This window comes from Megascapheus bottae, chromosome 23 (genome assembly GCF_031878675.1).
Source record: "Megascapheus bottae isolate mThoBot1 chromosome 23, mThoBot2.hap1, whole genome shotgun sequence".
NCBI lineage: Eukaryota > Metazoa > Chordata > Mammalia > Rodentia > Geomyidae > Megascapheus > Megascapheus bottae.
The window spans coordinates 26,166,797-26,189,554 of NC_143531.1; the positions used below are offsets into that span (position 1 = coordinate 26,166,797).

At 40.9% G+C, this 22,758-nt stretch overlaps 1 protein-coding gene and 1 pseudogene across 2 annotated transcripts in view; one reads left to right on the forward strand and one right to left on the reverse strand.

The window, feature by feature from the left end:
- The window catches only part of Inpp4b (inositol polyphosphate-4-phosphatase type II B), a 461,147-nt gene that overhangs the window by 50,090 nt on the left and 388,299 nt on the right, over positions 1–22,758 (forward strand). The gene's annotated exons all lie outside the window — the stretch shown is intronic.
- Positions 10,037–10,617, reverse strand: LOC150047482 (PEST proteolytic signal-containing nuclear protein-like; annotated as a pseudogene).

The following is a 22,758-nucleotide window of genomic DNA, read 5'->3' on the forward strand; positions in this document are numbered from 1 at the left end:
ATGATTTTTTCCCAAGTCTTTTATTTCTTTATGAATGTGGTTATGTCATTTTTTTCTGATGGCAGCTAGAATCTCATCATGTATATTTACTACGTTTTCTTGATCCATTCATCTACTGAGGGGCATCTTAGCTATGGTAAATAATGCTACAATGAACATGTTTGTGCTGGTAGCTTTAGTGTGGCCTTTTTTTGTGGTTATTTAGGTAAATGTCCACAAGTAGAATTGCTAGATCATAGGGGAGCTGAATGTTTAGTCTTTTGAGAAATCTCCATACTGCTTTCCGGAGTGGTTGAACCAGATTATGTTCCCACCAACAGTGTAGTAGCATTGCCTTTTGGCCACATCCCCACCAGCATCTACTATTATTTGTTTTCTTGAAAATGGCCGTTGTTATTGGAGTGAGGTGGAATTTCAATGTTGTTTTGATTTGTGTTTCTTTTATGACCAGAGGTGTCGAACATTTCTTCATGTGTCTATTGGCTATTCCTCTCCAGAGAAGTAAGTCTCTTTTTAATTCTTTAGCCCACTTATTAATGGGGTGGTTATTTCTTTGAAGGTTTGTTTTGGGGGGATTTAATTTTTTAAGCTCTAAGTATATTTTTGATATGAGGCCCTTGTCTGTTGTACGGCTAGTGAAGATCTCCCAATCTATGGGCTTTCTATTTATCTCGCTAGCTCTGTCCCTTGCCTTTCAGAAACTCTGCAGTTAAACGCAGCCCCAGTTATCCAGCTTTTCTTTGATTTGTTGTGTTTCCGGAACTTTATTCAGGAAGTTTCAACTTGTGCCAAGGGGCCCTAGGATTTCCACCATTCTTTCCTATAATATTTTCAGGGTATCTTCTCTTAGCTTGACAAATTCCTGCCTCCTGAGGTGACTGATTTTCTGTTAAATGGCTCTGGCAATTTGAGGCCCTTATTCATACAGTGACTGAGGGTGGTCTCCTCCTGTTTCCATCTACAGGGGAAGCAGGGGCACTGGGACAGACCCCTGTCGCTGCTCTTAGGGCCAGCGTTAGGAAGATGACTCACCAGGGAAACTAAACTTTGGGAAGGCAGGTAAAATACACATTTCCTTATGATTGTGAGGGAGACATTCCTAGCCATCTTTGTAGGATGAATGTCACTCCTTCCCACCCCCACACTTTCTGAACAACCTCTGATGATACTTAGCCTCACCACTGTGTTGTTGAACATCTGCCCAGGTTTATGACTATCTCACATGCATGCACAACGTGAAAGGAATTATACTCTGCATTGCTATCACACAGATTCGGTATTAGGAGATTGATTTCTCCAAACCGCTAAGGTCTTGAGATAAATGAGCTCATAGACATTCTCTATATTCTCATTAATTTTATATCCACAGCCCCCCCAAAACAATTGCACAGCATCTGACACCTTTATGAGGAGTACATTATGATCAGATTCAGTCTAGACAGAATTGAATTTTGGTTTAACTGGAGAATTCTTCCCCCAGAGTTTATGACAGCCTTAACTTCTCAGTGCTAAAAGGATGCGTCCTTAGCATGGATCAAGTTGAGCTAACCATGTTTTTCAGTGCAATTCCCTCGTCACACTGTATTTTTTATTTGTTTTAGAATCTTGTTGATTTTGTCCTGTGGCTCTGTCTTTTCTCCCTGTTTTCTTTGATAATGAATTTTAGTTCGAGCTCTAATTACCACTCTTTGGGGATTTTGTTGAAGGTCAGAGATGAGAAATCTTCCCAGATTTTATCATATGTGAAGGTACAGATACTTAAGCTTTATGGAACTGACATTAATAAACTGTGAAAATAATGTTCGCTTTAGAGAAAAGATGTAATTCCATTTGCATTGAACCTGAACTTATTTAAGCTGTCATTGAGGTGCCAGAGTATGCTCTGCTTTTCCTTGGCTGTGAATGTAGAAGGAATGATATTTATTTAATAAATATGCTCACTTCCCTCTAAAGAGCACTGTGGGTTTTTAACACTTCTTCTCAGACCTGCCATGTGCATATTTTCAGGCTTGGGCTCCCTCACAAGCCTCTTGTTCTCTCCCTTCCATGTTGTCATGGTGACTGTTATTTTACTTCTTTCATGTCTTTCCTTGCCTTGTTTATTTTATTACAAATATACATCCTGTTTTCTGTTCTTCAAAAGTGGGCTGCTGTCTCCTGGTCTCCTGGACAGACAGAGCAGCGGCTCTTGGCTTCAGCCACATTTTTCTGTCCTGTCAGCGTGGCGTTTAGGAGGATGGGAGAAGGCATCTATGCTTATACTGACCTCAGGCACACTATATTGGTACAAGAATGGAAGCAATCATAGTTAGGAGTCATAGATTCATAGAAAGGATGGAAGGAAACATCTTTTGGTAGTAAACATACACCAATAATGTGCACATGTCTAATTTTTTGTCTCCTGTAACCTTCTCCAATCTGTATTCCCTTGGTGGCTTCCATTCACCATGTGATGGTTATATTCCAGAAGTTGGTTTATAAATCACTGGCTTGGAACCTTACATAATGAAAACCTTGTGTCTCATGATGTTTGGAGTTCTCAGTCCCTTTAATGAAGAGTAAGCAGAGTGCTGACACATGATTTCCTAGACTCCCCTTCCCTTCGTGTTTCCTGCCACTTTGACTGGGCCTAGCCTTAGGGATGTCCCCCCATCTGAAGGACAACTATGGTTGTCTGAGTGAGTGCTTTTCTACAGTGTGTACAAAGGAACACAGTCTTGGTGGTATGCCTCAAGACCTGTTACTAATGTCACATTTCCTCAGGGCCAGCAGTCTGCCCAGCATACCTGAATTTTAGGGCTTACTGCTCCAGTCCAGGTTTGGGCTGGGCAGCTTTCTATACCACAACTGAGGTTCCTTTCCCAAGACCACGAGGTTACTGGCAGAATGAACTGTCTGCAAATGGAGGGACTGAGATCTTCACCTCCTCGAGGTCAGTTCAGTTTCTCCCACGCCTGCTTCCTCGGATCTGTGGGCCAGTCCTGTCTCTATCTCATTCTCTTCTGCCCCAGTTCCAGACTCCTGCAAGTGAATTGCAGTTTTCATGTGTTATAGCTTTAGTACAAGTCACGGGGGAAGAATTTATACCAAGATCCTATCACCAGGAGGTGGGAAGTATGAAGGGGGTCTTCACCTGGGCTCTGTCACACATAAAGGACCACAGTGGTAGGAAGTGCTACCAAATTTGCAATATTAAATTCATGTTCCGTATTTTGAATGGGGAAAATCACAAAAAAACCCAAACCTTGTCTGTGTGTGTGTGTGTGTGTGAGGGGGGGAGGGAGGGAGGGAGGGAGAGAGAGAGTATGAGAGAGATTTCTATATCCTTTGCTAGAAAAGCATATGTGATATGTGAGGATATTTTCTTTAAGAAATAAACGCATAGTCTTGTTCTTTCGAGGCAGGGAATATACCACTTGAGTAACCCCTTTTGGTTGTGGGACTTGAATTTCAGGACCTGGATGCTGTCTCTGCACCTCTTCGTGCTCAAGGCTAGCACTGTACCACGTGAGCCACAGTGCCACTTCCAGTTTTTAAGTGGGTAATTGGACTTTTCTTCCCAGGCTGACTTTGAACCATGATCCTCAGATCTCAGCTTCCTTAGTAGCTAGGATTACAGGTGTGAACCACCAGCACCTGTCTCTAGCCCCTGCTACCCCCTGCCACTTTTAAAAATGTTTGAATTTCTTTCTTTGGAAGTGTTGGGCTTTGAATTCAGGTCTTGTTAGGCTGGCATCTACCACCTCTTTTTTTTCCTGGTTATTGGTAGAGTAGGGTGTCATTTCCCACCTGGATGCACACCCGGGCCTACTTGAGGCTTTCCATCTTTGCTGGGGTCACATGGTTTCCCTCCATGGAGATGGAGTCTCATGGGCTCTTCTGCTCAGGCTGGCCTGGGATCTTGAGCCTCCCAGTGGGTCCTGCAGCGCTTGGGAGAACTGGTATACCCCATACTGCTATAGATAAAGGAGTCTCATGAGTGCTTCAGGCTGGGCTGGAGTTGTACTGTGACCCCAGCATGGCTGGGCTGACTACAGGCCAGACTCATTGTGTACCCCGTCTTCAATATGCTTCTTAATTGCAATCTAGCGTTTTTTTTTCTTTTATTGTCAAGATAATGTATATGGAGGGGTTATAGTTACTTTTGTCAGGTAGTAGGTGCCTTACTTCTCAGACATTAATACCCCTTCTCATGACTTTGTCCGTATTTTCCCCACCCCTCCCAATCATCTTGTTTCCCCTAATTCCCTTTCCTATTTCAAATAAACAAACGTATGTACAGTATACCAGGTAACAAAGTCAGATATAGTAACAATATGAGATTAACCATAAGGGCAAAAAAAGAGAAAAGAAATAACATAGTACATTAAGAACAACAATCACACAAGATAAGGCTCTTGTTTCTATATCCTAGAGATCCTTTCATTTATAGTCTTATCCTATATGACCTTATGTACCTAGGTTTTGAGCTATTGTAATCCTCTGCTAACCTAGCATTCTTGTATCAAGAATGTTCTGTATTTCTAGAAATTTCCAGTAGCCAAAGGAGGCAGTGCAAGTGAAGCTCCTTTTGCTTCCCAGCAATTGTGCCTCTGTTTCCTAGGGTCTCCTCATGATTCCACACGCGTCCTAATGTCATTGAGCAGTGTGGGAGCCTGTTAGAATGAAGAATCTCAGGTGCGATCTCTCCATCGGCAGAAGGAAACTTTGATTTCAGGAGACCCTTTGTAATTACTTGCACATTGGTGTTGGGGTAGCCCCACAATGTCCCCCGTACTGAACAGTACCAGTTCCTTGTGGGCTGTGCCCAACTTGTTCTTCCTTGGTCAGAGTGAGTGTGTAATAGACCTTAGCTCACAGCTGGTAAGAGTCTCTTGACAAGAAACAGTAAGAGCACATCAAACTGCTTTGAATTAATACAACTCTCCAGGGTCAGACAAATTACATCCTTGGGGTGCAGAAAGAATTTATAGCTGTGATTAGAGGCACTGCCAGTAATCTAGAGAATCGCAGGGAGTCAGAAAGGTGCCATTTTTTTTTCAAAGAGAGAAAGAGATGAATCCTGAAAATTACTAGGTAGTGAGCCTGACAGCAATTTCCTACAGAATTCTGGGTGGAATTATTAAACAGGTACCTTGTCAACTCTGAGAAACAGAAACGGTAATCACCAGGAATCATGCCAAATTAACCTCATTTGTTGATCTTATAATGTGTTTCCATGACTGCTAGGCCAGGAAAAACTATAGGTATTGTAGTTTTGATTTTACGTAAGTATTTACAAAGCCCCTAGTGATATTCTCATAGATCATATGTGGAAATGTGGCATATACAATGGCATGGCCAAATGAGTTCGTGTAGTTTGAAAAATTATCTCATACAGGTTGACTCACAAATAGTTTGAAGACAAAAAAAAGAGTTTGATCTGGTTTGAGGTAAAGAGTGAGCTCTGCGTCATCAGTCAGGGTTCAGATGCAGAGGCTGGACCCCCTGGGACGACATGGGTGAATTGCCTAGTTACAGGGATTTGACCATAGGTGATTCTGGAACTGATAGCATGACAGGAAGTCAGGGAGAAAAGGCAGATGTGAAGTAGAAAAAGCAAGGACTAACTGGGATGTGTGGACAGGGTGCAACTCCTGCTGAACCTTCGCGTTTCCAATTCCAATGACACAGGTGCCTGCATCCATGAAAGAACAAAGATGCTGAAGGACCAGTGCCCCGGTAACCACTTTGTGCCAACAGGGTGAGCCAGCTGATTCAAGACAGACATGTGCAGGAGTTGGCACAGGGTTGCTGTTTCACTGTGAACTTCCAGCATACAGAAATTCCCCAAGGGGAATTTCTGAGAACTAGGGAAGAAAGGAGTTATGGGAAATGTAGTTCCTGCTTAGGTGCACAATTTAAAGCTAGTACAACCTACAGGATTTTGTCCAGAAAATAAGAAGAGAGTCATGGCTTGCTTTGTTCAGTTCTCAGTACTCAGGACACAGACTAGCTGGTAGAAGGCATTCTACATGCTTACTGAATCATCATGTAGGTAAGTTTAATGAAAACAAGTGGCACATCTTATGCAGAGGGTTGAAACATGGACTGCATGTGTTGAGGGTCGAGGATATCGGAGTTACCTCAGAATAATGTGAGTGAGATAACAGATTTGGGCCTTTTGTGAACAGTAAGCACGCATTTGAAATCAGGTTATTAGAAAATTAATTCATATTATGTTGAAATTAGTAAGGATAGGAAATATAAGGAAAGTGAAAGCTCCTACACTTTAAATGATGGACAGCCATTGTCTTATCAGGTTTGGGAATACAGATTATATGATTCTATTAATTGATGTAGGAGAAAAGTTTTTAAGGAATCTAATTCTTATGATCATAATTATTATATAAATAATAAATTGTAAGTAGAGCTAAGGATGTAGTTCAGTGATACTACATGGCAAGTTTGTTCCTCAGTGTGCTCGTGCGTGTGTGTGTACACATACATATGGGTCATATATACATATATTTATATATGTGCCTCTCTTCCCCAAATTTGTAAAGAATATCTACAAATACCCCATCATTAACATAGAACTTCATACAGAAAAGTGAAAATTTTTTTTTGGTTGGTCTTGGGGCTTGAACTCTAGGCCTGGATGCTGTCCCTGAGCTCAGGATTAGTCCTCTACCATTTTGAGCCACAGCGCCATTTCCAAAAGTAAGATGTTGTACTCCTGATTGTGCAGCTGTTTGACTAGACTTCTTTAAGAAGCTATACAGATGTTGAGTATATGAAAAGATGCACACCTTTTTATAGACTGATGTGTCTTAAAACACGGTTATGGGGCTGATGAGAATGAGTGAAATCCGAAAGCGTCGCGGTAGCCATTGCTATAGAACAACAGGAACCACCAAGCATTGCCAGTAGAAAGTGTAAAAATGGCACAGCCACGTTAGAAGACAGTTGGGAAGTGTCTTTCAAAGGGAAACAGTCTGCACATACGGCTTGGCAATTGCTGTCGGAGGCACTTACCCAACTCAGTCGAGCAGGATCCCGCCCGTGGAGTTTCTTTCAGCTTTATGCAGAATCACTAAAACACTGAAAGAAGTCAGATGTTTTTCAATGGGAGGATAAATAGATAAACGGTGGCACTTCTGTACGATACCGTGGAATATTATTTATCAAAGACATGAGCGATCATGCCACCTAAAAGACATGCCTTCAGCTCTCTGATCCTCTTTGATTCAGCTATGCACATAACCCTGGTGAATTTGTATTTAGAATCCCAAACTTAGCATGGCTGGAAGCCTTTTGATTTGTTTCTCTTAGGACAGGCCTTTTTTTTTTTTTAAGCATTATTAAAAGTTAGTGAAGTGTATAGCTCTGTTCAGTCTCAATCTGAGCATAATCCTTCTCTTTCTCTCCAATTGCACATGTTACATTCTTAATAGCTTTTGTCAGTTTCATTGCTTTGTGTATACAGGCTTGTGTGTGAGTACTAGGATTTGAATTCAGGGTCTGGGTGCTGTCTCACAGTTTGTTTTTGTTCACGACTGGTGCTTTCACACTTGAGCAACAGCTCTACTGCTGTTTTTTTTGTGGTTAATTGGAGATACAAGTATCATGTGTTTTCCTATGTGGTGATTCTCAAACCTCAGCCTTCTGAGAAGCTAAGATTATAGGCCTGAGCCACTGGTGCTGGCCTCAAATATATCTTGAATTTTAAATGTTTCCACTGTTTTCCCTATAGCCCTGGTTAAAGTCATGATCATATTCCTCTATTCTTCCCTGCACCCCAGTCAGAGTTTCTAACCTGCCTCTTCTATTGCTCCCTTAAAAGTATTTCTCAACACTGTGACACTAGAGCACCTGTCAGCCCACAGCCTTCCCATTTTAACTAAAGGCCCCTTGTTGGCTTCTACACAGAATAAAATTAGATTTCTCACCCTATCAATCCAGGCCCACATAATGGAACACTTGAGTGGCCTCTGGTTTGCTTCTTCCTCTTTCTTCTTTGTCCACTGTGCTGTAACGACACTGGTCCCGGTTCTGTCCTCCAAACGAGGTGGGCAGTATGTCCCTTGCTGGAGATTTTACCCTTCCTGGAGGAGCGTCATCTTGAAGGGCTCTTCTTGCTGGGATTCACATGGCTGTCCCTTGGAGTGGTCAGAGAGGCCTTCCCTGGCCACCTTGCTGCTGAGCTTCCCGGACCACCTCCTCCCTGTGGCCCACCTCCTCCCTGTGGCCCACCTCCTCCCTGTGGCACTTGCCGCAGGTCAGATGACCACTTGTTAGTGAGATCGCAATCTCCAGTCCCCAGCAGAGGGACTTCATCTGCATCTCAGGGCCGACTGGCCAGTAGACCTCTGCCATCTCAGGGCCTGGTGCCTGGCTCCTCGAGGTGGTGGTTCCTTCTCCTCCGGTGAGAGTCCCGGCTCTGCCTGCACATCACAGCTGTTTGCAGTGTTCGATGAAGAACTTCTGGGAAGAGACACCATTGTGTGTCACCGCCTGCCCTCAGAGAGCTTGGCACAGTGTCGAAGTGGACAGGTGCCTGTTTTCCTTTCATTCTTTTCTCCCCTGTCCTCCTTCAGTCTCTTTCTAATAGAATTGCTTGTTAGTTATAGGAAACTTAAATTCCTATTAGAGCCTTTTAAAACTGAGATTGGAGAATTGATGAGGCCTATAATTGGTAAAAGAAACTGTGACCTAAGGTAGTTGGCTAATGAAACAATGTGCGATGAGGGCAGTGGGAATAGTTTCACTTAATAGAGGAGATGAAGATTTGATGCTCAGGGTACAGTTTATTAGGCAGGAAAACCAGTGCTATTAATTCCCTGAAAAAACGATCTGTCAGAAAAGTTCATCCTCTCCAGAAGTGAAAAGAGTGGGTCTTATCAAATTATGGCCCTTTTACTTTTATTAACATGATTAATTCAAGATTTATCCTTACTGTAAAATTTTAGGCTATATAAAAACATTATAAACTGAGCAGGGATATTGGACAGAGGCAGCTGGCTTTATTCCTTACCGCAGGCATGGTGTAGGTTCCTTGGCAAGCTCTAGACTGGGAAGTGATCGGGGTTTTGCAGTAAAGAAAACCACAGGTTGAGAAGGGGGCAGGTGGATGAAGGAAACTTGCTATTTATTCAGTGCCTTCTGTATGCATTTGTTGAAGTAGTACACTGTTTACCACTAATATGTACAATTGATCCATGTTCATCAACACCAAAGTGAAATATGAGCAAACAGATGCAATTCTCCAAAGGTAGCTTAGTCTGTTTTCAATAGTTTTTTTTTTCATCAGATTTCTAAGGCTGACTCCAAAGACCTACAATCATGAAGTTGAACTTTAGTGTTTCCACTTTCCTAGGACCCTGTCTTCCGCTCTGTCCACCTGCTTTCAGACAGTTGCTGGCTCTGCTAATGTAGTCTTCCACTCTCTCTACCTTCCCTTCAGACAGTTGCTGGCTCTGCTAAGGCTGATTAGTGATCTTAAAGATCACATGGTCTCACTCCATCCTTTCCTCCTCTCCTGCAATTTGAGAAGCCCCACTGCTCCAGCCCCAAGTCAAAGCTCTCATTCCCTGAGTGCCTTCCTTCCAACCTGATTAATAAAGGAAACACAGATTTATCAATAGGTATAACATCTTAGTGGTAGATCTAGTGGTATTTGCACTTTTAAAATAAAAATTCCAGAGAGAACAGTATCATCAGAGTAATAAATCATCAGCCATAGAATTTCAGACACAACATTAATCTACATCCTATTATACAGCAGCCAAGTGCTATGGCCCACAAGTAGACTCCAATGATGAAATAATAAATTAGCCGAGTTAAAATGGTTATGATTTACTTAATTGTAGTTTACGAAAACATCATGGGTTTATTTTATTATTATTTTTAATTTCAAAGTCTCATTTATTAGTACTACTTACTCTTAAAAAAACAGGTGCCTCCTAAGTTAGTTTTATACCATTCTTTCAAAAAAATGGAGACTGTTCCTTCTAACTTTACACCCACTCCATGCCCCAATTCCAAAACACATCACTTAATTGTCTTGGTCATGGACATTTCTCAGATGAGGTTTTATATTTTGTTCCCATAACTTCTGGTTATCAGAAAACCCATGCTTTCTTTTATTGAAGAAGTTTGGTCCAGCTGATGTTGGTGTATCCCTTCTAACATTCTTGATCCTCATGTTTGCTTCAGGAGCATTTCCTCTGGCTCGCTCTCTTCCTCTTCATTAAAAGCTGCTGCCACTGAATGGTTTTTGGAGCAAGAGTTAGAACACTTTCTTTGGGCTTAGTTGATTCAAGTTTGATACATATGGCCCATGCTTTCTCTGCCATCCACCTGTGGCAAATCCAAACTTGGAGATCTTTGTAGGTTTTATTGGGCGATCTGCAGCTTCTTCTCCTCCTCCTTCTCCTCCTCCTTCTTCTCCTTCCTTCTTCCGTCTTCCTTCTGCTGCTTCTTGCTTCTCAGTGCTGTGACCGGAACTTTCCCCTCCATGACTAGAAGAACAGTCTTAGTTTTCACAGGTTTTTCTGCTTCTTCTTCAGGTCATCTGGAGGCTCCAGTTCACTGCAGCTTTTCTGGCTTCTCTTCTCCTTCCTTCCTGTCCACCATTTCCCCAGCTACATCTCCCTGGGTTTATTTATTATCAAGACCTATTTCTATTTTGGGAAAAGTATTGCAGAATGCCTTGCAGAGGATTGTGAGAAACTCCCTGTTTCTCAAGTGGCTTTGGCTATGTTTACAATGGAAACAGCACAGTTGTAGGTAGTACTTGCTTCATAGATACTGGAGCCTAAGGATCTAAACTGAGTTCACTATTTCCTTCCTCCTTTCTCTGTGGTGTTCACCTCATGTTTATTTCCTGGGTTATGGTTACAAATATCACACAATCATCAAGTGACCTCCAGAGTCCTTCCTCTATCACACTTCCATCTGTGTGGCTCAGCCATCAAAACGTGTCCATTTTCCTTCCTGTCCTCATGGCCCCTCCTTTGGATTCACGCATGAATCCTGAGCTATACTCTTTCCATACTGCAGTTCCTCACCAATCTGTTCTTCGCATGCCCAGCCAGCTCCTAAAAAAAACCAAAGCCTGTTTGTTTCGGTTGCCTGTGGAATTAATTCCCAAGGAAGACAAACACAGCTCTCCATCCTTCATGGCTGTGTCTTTTCTCCTCTGGGTCCAGTTTTGTTTCCTGATGGTGACAAATGGGCACGTGGGTCATTAGCTTCTGTAAAAAAGCCCTTTGATAGTTCCTGCTGTTATAGCTTTCTTCTTCAGGTGTTGCTTGCACTGCTTTCCCTCCTGCCCGTTTTCTGTGCCCCTCTGACCACTGTGTGCTTGCTCTGTGTAAAAGTTCAACTGATGTACACTTTTGTCATCATGGTCAGTGGTTTGGTTCGTTGGCCACTTCTAGGAGAAGAGATGGAGAACAGTCTGTATTCTTTATTCATATACTTGTTTATTTTTATTGTCCTTCTCAAGGTAATGTTAGATCAATCATAACCCCTTCCCTTGCTCTCAGTTTTTCTCTTCCATCCCCACACACAAGTTATATAGTTCATTTAGTTCATTTTTGGCGTAATGTCTGATGAGTACCACTGCTGCTTTATAAAACATCTTTTTCCCTCTATTTCTGTACTCCCTAAGACATGCAAATGAACAAACAAGATGAAAAGAAAACCCAAACATCAAGAGAAGAGCAAACCGTCTTGTTTCCATTTCTTAGAGTTCATTCCAATAATGCTTATCTTTATCTTTATATCACATGGTATAGCACTGGATGTCTGGTAGACAGTAGATATTAAAAATCAGAAACTAACAGGACTTGATTTCATACCCCAGCCAACCTGGTTCAACCCACTTTTCCCTGATGCAGTCACTACAACAGCGGTGCGTTCAGGGAGAAACTCCACCTGTGCTTTCCGTGATTTCCGTCATGGTTGTGGCAGCTCAGCCTCACACACACAACGTGTCCCCCATCGGCAGTGTCTGAGCTCATTCACACACACCTGTCCCCCATCGTCTTTCTGTCCTGTGCCGTCCCCAAAGCGGCGGGGCATTGTGGGAGCTGGTGATGGGTCCAGCACAAATTGAAGGGGATTGCACGTTCTCAGAACAACCCTCAAGGGTGGATGTCAAGAAGAGCGGGTGGGAAACTCTCCAGGCTCCACCCTTCAGGACAGTTCTCAGTGATCTCGGCTCAGTCAAGCTTCCATTACTTTCGAAGCAACTTTGATGAACTACACAGCTCTGTTTCATTCTTGTCATCCCTGACTCCTTCCAGAGGTGTCTTCCAAACAAACTAGCATGTAGGATCTCACTGGCTTCCATTTTGGTAAACCTGAATTATGACAAGTACTACCATTGCCCCCATTTTACTGGAAACAGAGCTCAGAGGGGCTCAGTGCTTTGCCTCTGGGAGGTGAAAGAAACTGTATTTGAATTCAGGATCTTGCTGTACAGACCCTTTCTTGACCATCCCTCCAAACGCACCAGACACTGAGAGTGTTCAGCTGCACGAGCCATCTGCTCTTGGGTTTAAAACCTGTTTTCATCGAAAAAGTGATGTGTTCTACGTTTAGAAGCAAAGTCGTATTACTCTTTTTTTTTTTTTTTTGCCAGTCCTGGGGCTTGAACTCAGGGCCTGAACACTGTCCTTGGGCTTTCCTCAAGGTGAGAACTCTACCACTTGAGCCACAGCAACATTTCTGGCTTTTTCTATGTATATATTACTGAGGAATTGAACCCCGGCCTTCATGCATGGGAGGCAAGCACTCTACTATTAGGCCCAAATCCTGGCCCCGTCGTATTACTTTTACAGATTGTATTTTCTCTCTCTAAATAAATTCCTACTTTTAAATTCCATTTTTTTTCTTTCTAGAAGATCAATGCAGAGCTGATCCATTGATGAGATTTCTGAGGGTGGCCTTTCGGAGGAAGAATGCACAGTTAGGTCAGCATCCATGCCATCTGAACCATGAGGTTTATGACCTTGGGGGACTACTTCCTCATCCGTGTCTCATGTCCCTGCTGGGTGGAGTGCATAGTTTAAGGAGATCTGTTTCTTCCTTTAAGAATCTGTTCGAATCGACGTTCCTCGTAGGGTTTCTCTCTCTTCAGCACACATGTGCATGACTGTGCCCCATGGCTCCTCTGATTTCAGGCGCTTTTGTCATCTATGGACCTGCTGGATTTAAGAACCCAGGGCCCATCACTGTCTTTCATTCCAGCCCCAGCTTTCTATTAGCCTTAGGCAGGGAAGGACTTGATGAATTTTGTGATTTTTCGATGAAAACATTTTCTTTTGCTAACTACCTGACTTCCCATGAATGAATTAGATGGTAAGAGTTCATGTGACTATAAAATACACATTAAGGAGAAAAGCAAACATTTACATCTTACCCTGTCATTATTCTGTGCTTGAGTATCTATGAAGAGGTAGCAGTAAAAAATATGAATGATGGATGGTGAGCTGCGCTCTAAAGATAATGTTTGCTGTATAATATAAATAAAATTAAAAGTAACAGGTGCAATATGTATTGGGTGAAGAGGTTCCCAGGCGTTGGTTTCTGTCACTGATTCTAGCATCTAGGATTAGGTCCTTTATGCAACTGGTACTGTGCTGTAACATTAAGCACCACTAATGGGATGGAAAAAAAAACCCGACATACCAATTTCAAATGAACCTATATAAAAATGAACTGCAAGAAATGGAAACAAGCTTTTTTTGTTATTGGGCATTTTGTTGTTGTTGTTTGCTCGCTTTTTCCTTTATGACTATTTTTAAAAATTTCTGTACTTCCTTTCGTAAGTTTATCTGTTTGGGGTTTGGGGAGAGGGAGAGAGCACAGAGATGGAGGGAGAAAGGCTAAACAAATGCAGCAAGGACACTTGCTAGACACCGTGTGGAATATGAACTATACAACGTGTTGGGGAGGGAGTCAGGAGGGAAAAAACTGGGAGAACACAAGATAAGAAGTAACACTGCTCAAAAAGAAAATACTCGTTACCTAACATGTAACTGTAACTCCTCTGCCATCACCTTCACAATAACAGTAAAAATATCTTAAAAGATATATAAAAATATATGAAAACATGTAATTCTTTGGTTCCTGGAAAAGAAAATAAGTTTGGTTTATATCATATTTGATTGTTTTGGAGACAGGGTCTCACTCTATAGCCCAGGCTCACTTCACACCCATGGGCCTACTGTCTGCTCTGTCATACCTGGATCAAACAGTAGTTTGGTAAAATCAGGAGCTATTGGGTGACAGTTTTCTATACAATCTTTATGAGTTGAAGTCTTAGCTTATAAAAGAATGGATGACCAGAAAAAACAGTACTCAGTTCTAACCCACGTTACATAAATAAAAGGAAGATATTGGCATACTATGCTATTGTGCTGCTTTAGTTGAGGTCTTTCTTAGGAATAGTAGGAATTACAATATTAAGAATAAAGCATAGTATGGTTCTTTGGATATCGCCCAAGTCAATTCTGTCTTAGTCACTTTGTTTCTGACACAGTTGTTTCGCAGATGATCGATTGGAGAAGAGTGAAGAGATTTGCTTATTCCAATTCATTTGTGTGCTGGTTCTCTACTACAACTCTCTTTCCTGATAGAATCCAAGTGGTTGCTCTGCTCTGCCTCTCTCTTCTGTATTTGGGGACCAGTTCTAGTGCCACCAATCGCTCATTGCGCCTTAGGGTCCAGCATCACAGATGAAATCCTTCTGTCTCACCAGTGCGTCACTGACTCCACCCACAAGAGTCAATAGCCTCCACTGGCCTCATGGCCTCTCTGGACAGACAATTGGCCATTCAAACATTTCCATTGCCCTACTATTCTTTCATTTTGAGTGACTCTATTATCAGCTGCCTCCCTGTCAGATACTCGAGCTTTGCTCTCTCCAGTGAGAGGCTGACAGCTCTCCTCATCCTTCCATTTAGCTTCTTGTACAAGCTATGCTTGGGCCCAGCTTTCATGTTCCTGCCTTCCTATCTGAAGAGCCTCCAATCTCCTGACGTTTTCTGAGGGATCTGTTGTTACACTTCAGGCAGATCCTGACAGTGAGAGATAGGAGCGTGTTTTCTAATAAAGGAATCCTCACCAGTCCAGGGTGTTGCCAGCGGTCAGGAACATTTCTTGAGGAATAAAGGCTGTCCTGGATGGTGGTACACTCCTAAGACAGCAGGTTCCTCCCTTGTTTTTGTCAGAGTAAAATGGGCGGGATCTCAGGGTTGTCATGGCTCCAAACTAAGGTGTTCTTTCTTTGAAACTAACGTTAACATCAACAACTTCTTCGATGTCAGTCCAGTATGGTGCTGTAGCAACTATTTTCTGATAGTTGCCTTGAATTACTTTTTATTACCTTATAAAGTGAGAAATGACCTCTGAGGGGTTCAGTACCTGTTTGATGGATGCATTCATTTATATGCATTTCAAGAATCAAGAAAAAGATAATGTTTTTAGTGGGAAAAGAACATGTTTGTTCTTTGTTGAGTGCTTTGCCTTTCCAAAATACTGATTAAATGCAGTTTGTATTTTGGACTTCTGTTTTCTTTTAATACTTTACACATAAGCAATTTTGTTGTTAAAAAGGGGGATGGAGAATATCTTTTTTTAGGAAAGAAAAATTTATGCTCTCATACATGAAGTCATAAAATTAGCATTTTGTCATAACTTTTTGAAGTTGAAATAAAATAGCTTAAAAGTGAATAAGCTCAAAGAATTTTAAGCAGCAGGCAGAGCTTTTAGGATGCTGTCCATGAATATGTTTAATCATTAATTCCCTACAGAACTTTCCTTTTGTTTCTTTCTTATGAGAGCTTAAATAATGTCATCTGTCAGGACTACTTATACTGTTTTTTTTCTTTGCTATTTTTTTCCTTTAAAATCTTCTTTTCAAGGCATCATTTGTGCTCTTGCTTTTGTAAATTTTCCTACCGTCAGTAAGGAGCAAGCACATCAAGTCAAGTTTGGTTACAATTTATTATAATATCACATTTACTGTGGTGGTAGTGCTAGCATTGATTTGTGGTTACCCATTTCCTGCTTCCTGATGAATCTCTTTGTTCTTCTTTCAGGATCGAAGCAAATGTAAGTTGAATATATTTGTAGCTTCTAAAGTCTTAGGTTATTATATTGTAAATCTCAAGCTTTGTTTCCCTTCTTAATCATGTGTCAATTTTTTGGGTGAAACGCTTCCATCCTCTTTATCCAGAGGGCAATATCTCAGTGTTTTATAATGTGTTTCTTGTTTATCGCTTGGTGTTACATATTTTCATTCAGTGCTAAATCTAATCAAAAGAGAAATTAATATGTATCAAAGCAGTATTTTTCATAAGCATGCTATTTTATGTCATAAGTCAATTCTGTGTGTGTGTGTGTGTGTGTGTGTGTGTGTGTGTGTGTGTGTGTGTGTGTGTATCAGTGCTATAGCATTTGAACTCAGTTTCATGCCTGCTGAGCTACAGCTACATCTACACCTCCAGTCCAGTTTATCATTGGTTACATTTAATCTCAGTTCCCACCCTGGCACATGCTACTTTAGGCTTCCTGTCCTAAATTACAGGCTTGTGTCACTATCCAGCTTTCCTCCATGGGGATGAACTCTCATGGATTTGTTTTCTGTGTTCAACCTGGCCTTACACGAGGGATCCTTCCTTGTAGTTTGGGATTATACACAGGCATCACTGGACCCAGAAATGGGGGTATCTACCATGTAAGTTATGTCTTTTAGCTGTTTTTTAAATATGAAAGTATGGAAAGTTTTGATAGTGATGACAAATGAACATACTTACATACTTGGGAAAATGATTTAGAATATATTTAATTATAAACGTTAAAGTAATTTGTACAGTACAATTAAAGTTCTAATAAGACAATGCAGTTGCAAACAGATAGAAATTGATTCTTACCAAATTTTAATGATTTCTTTTTTAATCCCTTGTGCTCTGACATAGAATTCCTTCACTAATAAACAGGAATTTATTTCCCGTTGCTCTGGATATGGAGAAAAACTGATGTCAAGGCACTGGTTGATGTGGTATCTGATGAGGACTGCTTTCTAAGATGTACCTGATCGCTGCGTCTCACACAGCAGATGGAGATGGGGATAAAGCATAAACAGCTCCCTTGCATTCCAGCCATAAAACCATTCATCTTGGTCATGAAGCTTCCAGCCTTGTGGCTTGATCACTTCCCAAAGATCGTACCTCTTAAGACCATGGCTGAGGCATTAGATACTCACATGTTCAGATCAGAGCAATGGAGTGCCTCGAGGCCAAGAGTTCTTCCTTGTCACCTTCTTTCTTCTGGCTCATCCCCCCTCTGTTGCACTAAAGTTAATCTGGTTGCTCTCTGTGTCTCCTGGAATATTGTCAGAAGTATGTTAACTCTACACTCATGAGGCAGAGAGAATCATGGAGAAATTTTGATCTGGCAAAGTACTTCTTAGAATTGTTATACTACTTGGCAGTAGAAGCCACCTTTAAGCAACAAAACAAAACAAAACAAAACCCAGAATTGCTTCCTTTCTCCCTTGAACAATCACTGCTCAGAATGTCAGGGGACGCTGATGAGGCTCAGGTGACACAGATGAGGGTCAGGTGACTACAAGGTTCATAGAGTGCATGGAGATGAATGCATGAGAATGAGCATGCGTGAGTGTATGGCTGCAGGACCATTGTCACTGAAACTCTGCTTGAGAAAACCAGGGGCCCATGTTTTCCAACACATTTTGCTTTTCAGTTCAGTTGGGCCTCGGTTTCATGTTGGATTTAGAAGACCAGAAATTCTCTTCGGGGCTAGCAAGTTCAATCTAGCTAGCTTTGATGTCTATGCAGGTGTCCCTGAGAGGTTTTGAAACGCCTTATGTTCTACCCGTGGCTAGGACTGTATCACCATGTCCCAATAGTTCCAAGTTCAACCAATTTGTATTTGAATAGGAAGAGGGCCAAAGTCTCGGCTCCCCTAATGTTGGCTGATGGGGGAATTCCTAATGGGACCTTACTGCAATACTGGACAAACATGGCCAGCCATCTCCACCCCCTCTGCCAACATGTGCAAGATAGAAACAGGAGGATGATTTTAAACATTTAAATATTTTAAAACACGTTTTAAACAAATTTTATGACACAACATTTTCTCTAGTGAAGCTGGCAATCAGTAAGGAAAAATGTCCACATAAAGTTTCCATAAAGTTTTTAACTTGCATCAGTCTGGAGACTGCCATTAAAAGAAGTGGAGAATGTTGTAGCCAATGGTTAGAAATTTCTAGAAGAAATCCCTATTTCTTAGCCATCATCAAAACTAATTAATTAAAAAAATCACTTTTCAAATGACTGTTCAGGCTAAGTAAACTAGATTCATACTATGTTTTTAGGAAGCTACTGGGTGCTATGGTCTGGCTGGTTATAGTCGTTGTGTGTATGTGTGTGTGTGTGTGTAAGTGTGTGTGTGTGTGTGTGTGTGTGTATGCATGTGTGCTTTCATGCTGGAAGATGGAAAATACATTGTTGGTGTAATTGAGAGTGCTAAAACCAGTGTTCATCTTGGGGGGGGAATGTAACAGCCTTGGGGAGGAATTCCTGAAGGTAATAACATCATCAAGAAGTAGAGAATGCTTGGAGCAGAGGAGAGGAGCTGGGGCTAGAGAGAGGTAATTTGCAATGGTGGTTCTCCAGGTTATTAGCAAAAGAGAGATCACGTTTTGTTCAGAGAAGACTTTCCTTTTCAGTGGTTTTACATAAAATTTATTGCAAGAACAGTTGGCCTCATTAAAACGATCAGATTCACTTTTATATTTTGCAATTAGACATTTCTATGTTTGAGGTTTCTCTGTAACAAGACTGCCCCATTTTTGAATCAGTCATTGACCATGTTTTCAGCATAATTTATTGCTCTCTAAGAGTTTCTTGGCTCTTCAGCATAATTGATTTTCTCTCTGGACCTGGCTATGAAGCCTTTTATAAACGTTGACACTAACATCCAACACACTGCTGGTCAATTCATGTAAATTGCTGGTTGGTGTAAAACAACAGCCTTTCATGATAACTTTTCTTTTTTTCCCCCACTATGTGTTCCTACCAACTTCTCCCATTTTACATTCTTCTCTTTGAATCTCTTTTCTTAATTAAAGGACATTTTCTTTGTCTTCTCCATATTACATGGCAGAGAAGCTGTTAAGATGATTTATTGCTGTTTCTTGATGTGATGGCTTGAAAGCAGCACCGTGTGGATTTATCTGTTCAGGAAGTTTGCACCCTACTCCACTCCACGATCTACTTAATTAGAAATGTCGGCTCGTAGATCCTTGGAAACCCTGGCTGTAGCATATTTAGTAACTGCACTGACAGACTTTGGTTTGAGGTACTTGAGCTTGGTTTTAATTATCTGAGGCAAAATATTCAAAAACATGATAATGAACTGATGTTTTAGCATTCTTTTCCTAGGAAAGATAATCAAAGGCTGTTTCCAAAACATATTAACCCTCCTCCTTCCTTTTTCTGCATCCTACCCGCCCAGGGATTGAACCCAGGACCTTGTATATGTTAGATTAACACTTTCTCACTGAGTTAGTTACATATCCTACCTTGATGAATGGTGAGGTTTCAAGTTTAGGTCCAAAATATCTTGGTTTCCCCTGAAGAAATCATGTAATGCCTTTGTGGTTCAAGCTTTCTTTTTTTCCTCCTTAATCAACTTCATAAAAATATATTGACTATTAAGTTTTGCTCTATATTTCAACCTGGGGGTGAATTTAGGAGAGAAATTTAAAATATATTACAAGAAGTGAGATATTCAGAAAACTGTTATTAAACAAAGCATACCCAAACACATGTAATGCACGTAAAACAGAAAATGTACAGCACTTGTAGAGAGCTAGACTTCTCAGGGGGGAAATTATTTTTGAGTTGAGATCATCAAAGATCTACACAGGAAGAATGGAGACTTGTCTTATAATAAATAGTTTGTGTTTAGGAAGGTGTGAAGAACGGAAGATACACTGTCAAGAGGCAGAAGAGATGGGTTTAACCAAATGGCTTTGGGGAGGGACATGAGTCCTAGAACTTGGAAAAAAACAACAGTTCGGTTTGCATTCTAAAGCGAGTGGAGGATAAGCATGAAGACTGAGTTTGCAATTCAGATTGATGAAAGATCTCCAGAGATCCTGAACACCAAGCAGGACAGGGGTCTTGGTGTTTATTTATTTATTTTTAGGGTTTTTTTTTTGGTTTAAGCTTTGGCAAGATGTGGAACCAGGTGTTGCTGCTCCCACTTATTATCTAAACACATAAAATAAGTCAAACCTGTTTGGAGAAACTTGCTTTTCCTCATCTACAAAATGCGAAGAGTGATGAGATCTTTTCAAATTGCTGTGGGAATTGGGGCTGGTGGATGTGAAGGGTAGGGCACAATAGCCCCTCATTAAATAATAGCAAAAGCTGCCCCCGCAACCAAGGGTGCTTAACAGGTGATTTCTAAGGATTCTTCTCTGTCATGCTTCTTTTCTCCTTATGTGATAGATTTGCTCCTTGTACAAGATGCTCAGTGTCTAGGTTGCCTCGGAGGGATTCTTGTCCACCCTCTATTGAGAGCAAGTGTTCTCATCCCAGCCTTTCTGATTTTACTTCCCGGGCATCTGGCCCCTGGGGAACTCACAGTTCAGAGGAAATGGACCATTCTTCAGACAGAGACATTTCCATTGCCGTGTGCTTAATGGCCTGAAAAGGTTTTCATATATTGGTGTACATCGTTGTGTCAGTCCCACATTTGACTTCTCTAAGCCTTTATTTCAGAGCTATCAAGTGTTCACACTACTCCCACATGGCAGTTCTTCCGTGTCTGGCATGGACCAACTTTCTTAGGTTCCTTGTAAGTCCTGTCCTTGCCTGATCCATGGCTCTGCTCATCCATCTGCTCACTGGAGGTCATGATTGAGGGACTTTTCGCCCTTCCATTTTTCTTCCTTTGGTTATAATCTGCCTTTTTAATGTTGGAAGTGTGATTCTGCACACAAATTGTGTCATGGAGGAGATCTATTCAGGCAAGTTGAGCTGATCTTCTGTTTGACCTAGAACCTAGACCAGTGAATATTGCTTATCAAATTCACAAAGCCTACAAGGTCAGATTCAATCCCCAAATATGCTAACTTACTGGGTTTGCGCTTGGATCAAGATATTGGCTTTAAAAGAAAAGACTCCCACAGAAACACTAATAACGTATTTGTTGCCAAAATGCTGAAAATAATAATCTAGCACTTTGGCAGATAGAATGAGAGTCTGTTACCTAACTGAATATACACTAGCCATAGGATTTAATAACATCCTGTCTTTGTATATATCTGAATGAACTGAAAACTGTCCAAATGAAAACCCATGAACGGATATTTAGGAGAAATTTATCCATTATTTCCCAAAGTTGGATTCAACCAAGATATCTGTTAGTAGATGAATAATAAGTAAATTGTAGTATATCTGGATAATGGAAAATACTTTAGAACTAAATAGAAATGAGCTGTGGATGGGGAATCATAATGCGTTTTTTAAAGTGAATCAGTGTGGAAAGTACATACTATATGATTTCAACTACAGCACATAATGGAGAAAGAAAAATTATGAAGACAGTAAAAAAAAGTGAGTGATTGTGAGAGATGATGTGGGGGAAGGATGAATAGACAAAGCACAGAAGGGTTTTTAAGGCAGTGAAACAATTCTCCATGTTGCAAAGATGGACATGTGTCACTATACATATGTCAAAACATGTAGCATTTACAAAGGCAACAATAAACTTAATATAAACAATGCACTTAGGTGATAGTGATATGTGAGTAGAAAACCTCTCCATAATAAATATGCCATTCCTGAGGAGGGCAGGAGGGTGGAGCCCTGATAATGAGGTAGGGCAGAAGTAACAGTAGGCTAAGGGGTCTATAAAAACTCTGTGTCTCTTCTGTACATTTTTACAACAGCTTTGCATGTCATTACAATGTTTAATTTGTAAAGCAAGTTTACAGGTAATAAAACTGGGTAATTATGTGGGTTCTGGAGATTTGTACTTCAGAGTGTAAATCAGTTTATCTATCTGTGATTTCACCGTTGGGAGGAGTAAAGAAACTTCAAAAGTATCGAGTGATTAATGTAGTTTTCTTTTTGTCCGATAAATATTTGAAAATATATTTTTATATTAATTTACAGAACACCTAGACAATTCAGATATAACAAAATTACCATTTCTGCAAAGTTTTTGTTTTTTAAAGCTTTTATTTCTAAAAATATGAAAACTTTAAAATAAATTCTTAATTTGTAAGTACAAAAAAACAAAACAAAACAACAACAAAAAAAACCTCTGTGGATCTTCGTCCTCAGTGTGCTGCGACCCTAAAACTACTTTTAAAAAAGGAAGTGTTCTCACTAATCAATATTTAAAAACGTTATGCACAACTTCAATATAAGGGTAGACATGAAAGCTGCAGATCTAAGCACTCAGCAAAATGTTTAAGGCAGCTATGTAACACCATGCGCTGTGCTCCCGATGTGTGAGTGGTTAAACGGCTAGGGCTCCTTGTTCCATCTTCCCTAAGTTTGTACGTTGCATTTTCAGAAGGGCAAATATGTAATGTCACCTTTATGCTTGTCTCTTGTCTTGAATGCTGTGTGTCGTCAGTCTTAACTAGTCATGTTTGGAATTTCTCAGGCCTCGCTGAGGAAGTCTGAGTAAATTCATTTTCAAGTGATCAGTTTACAA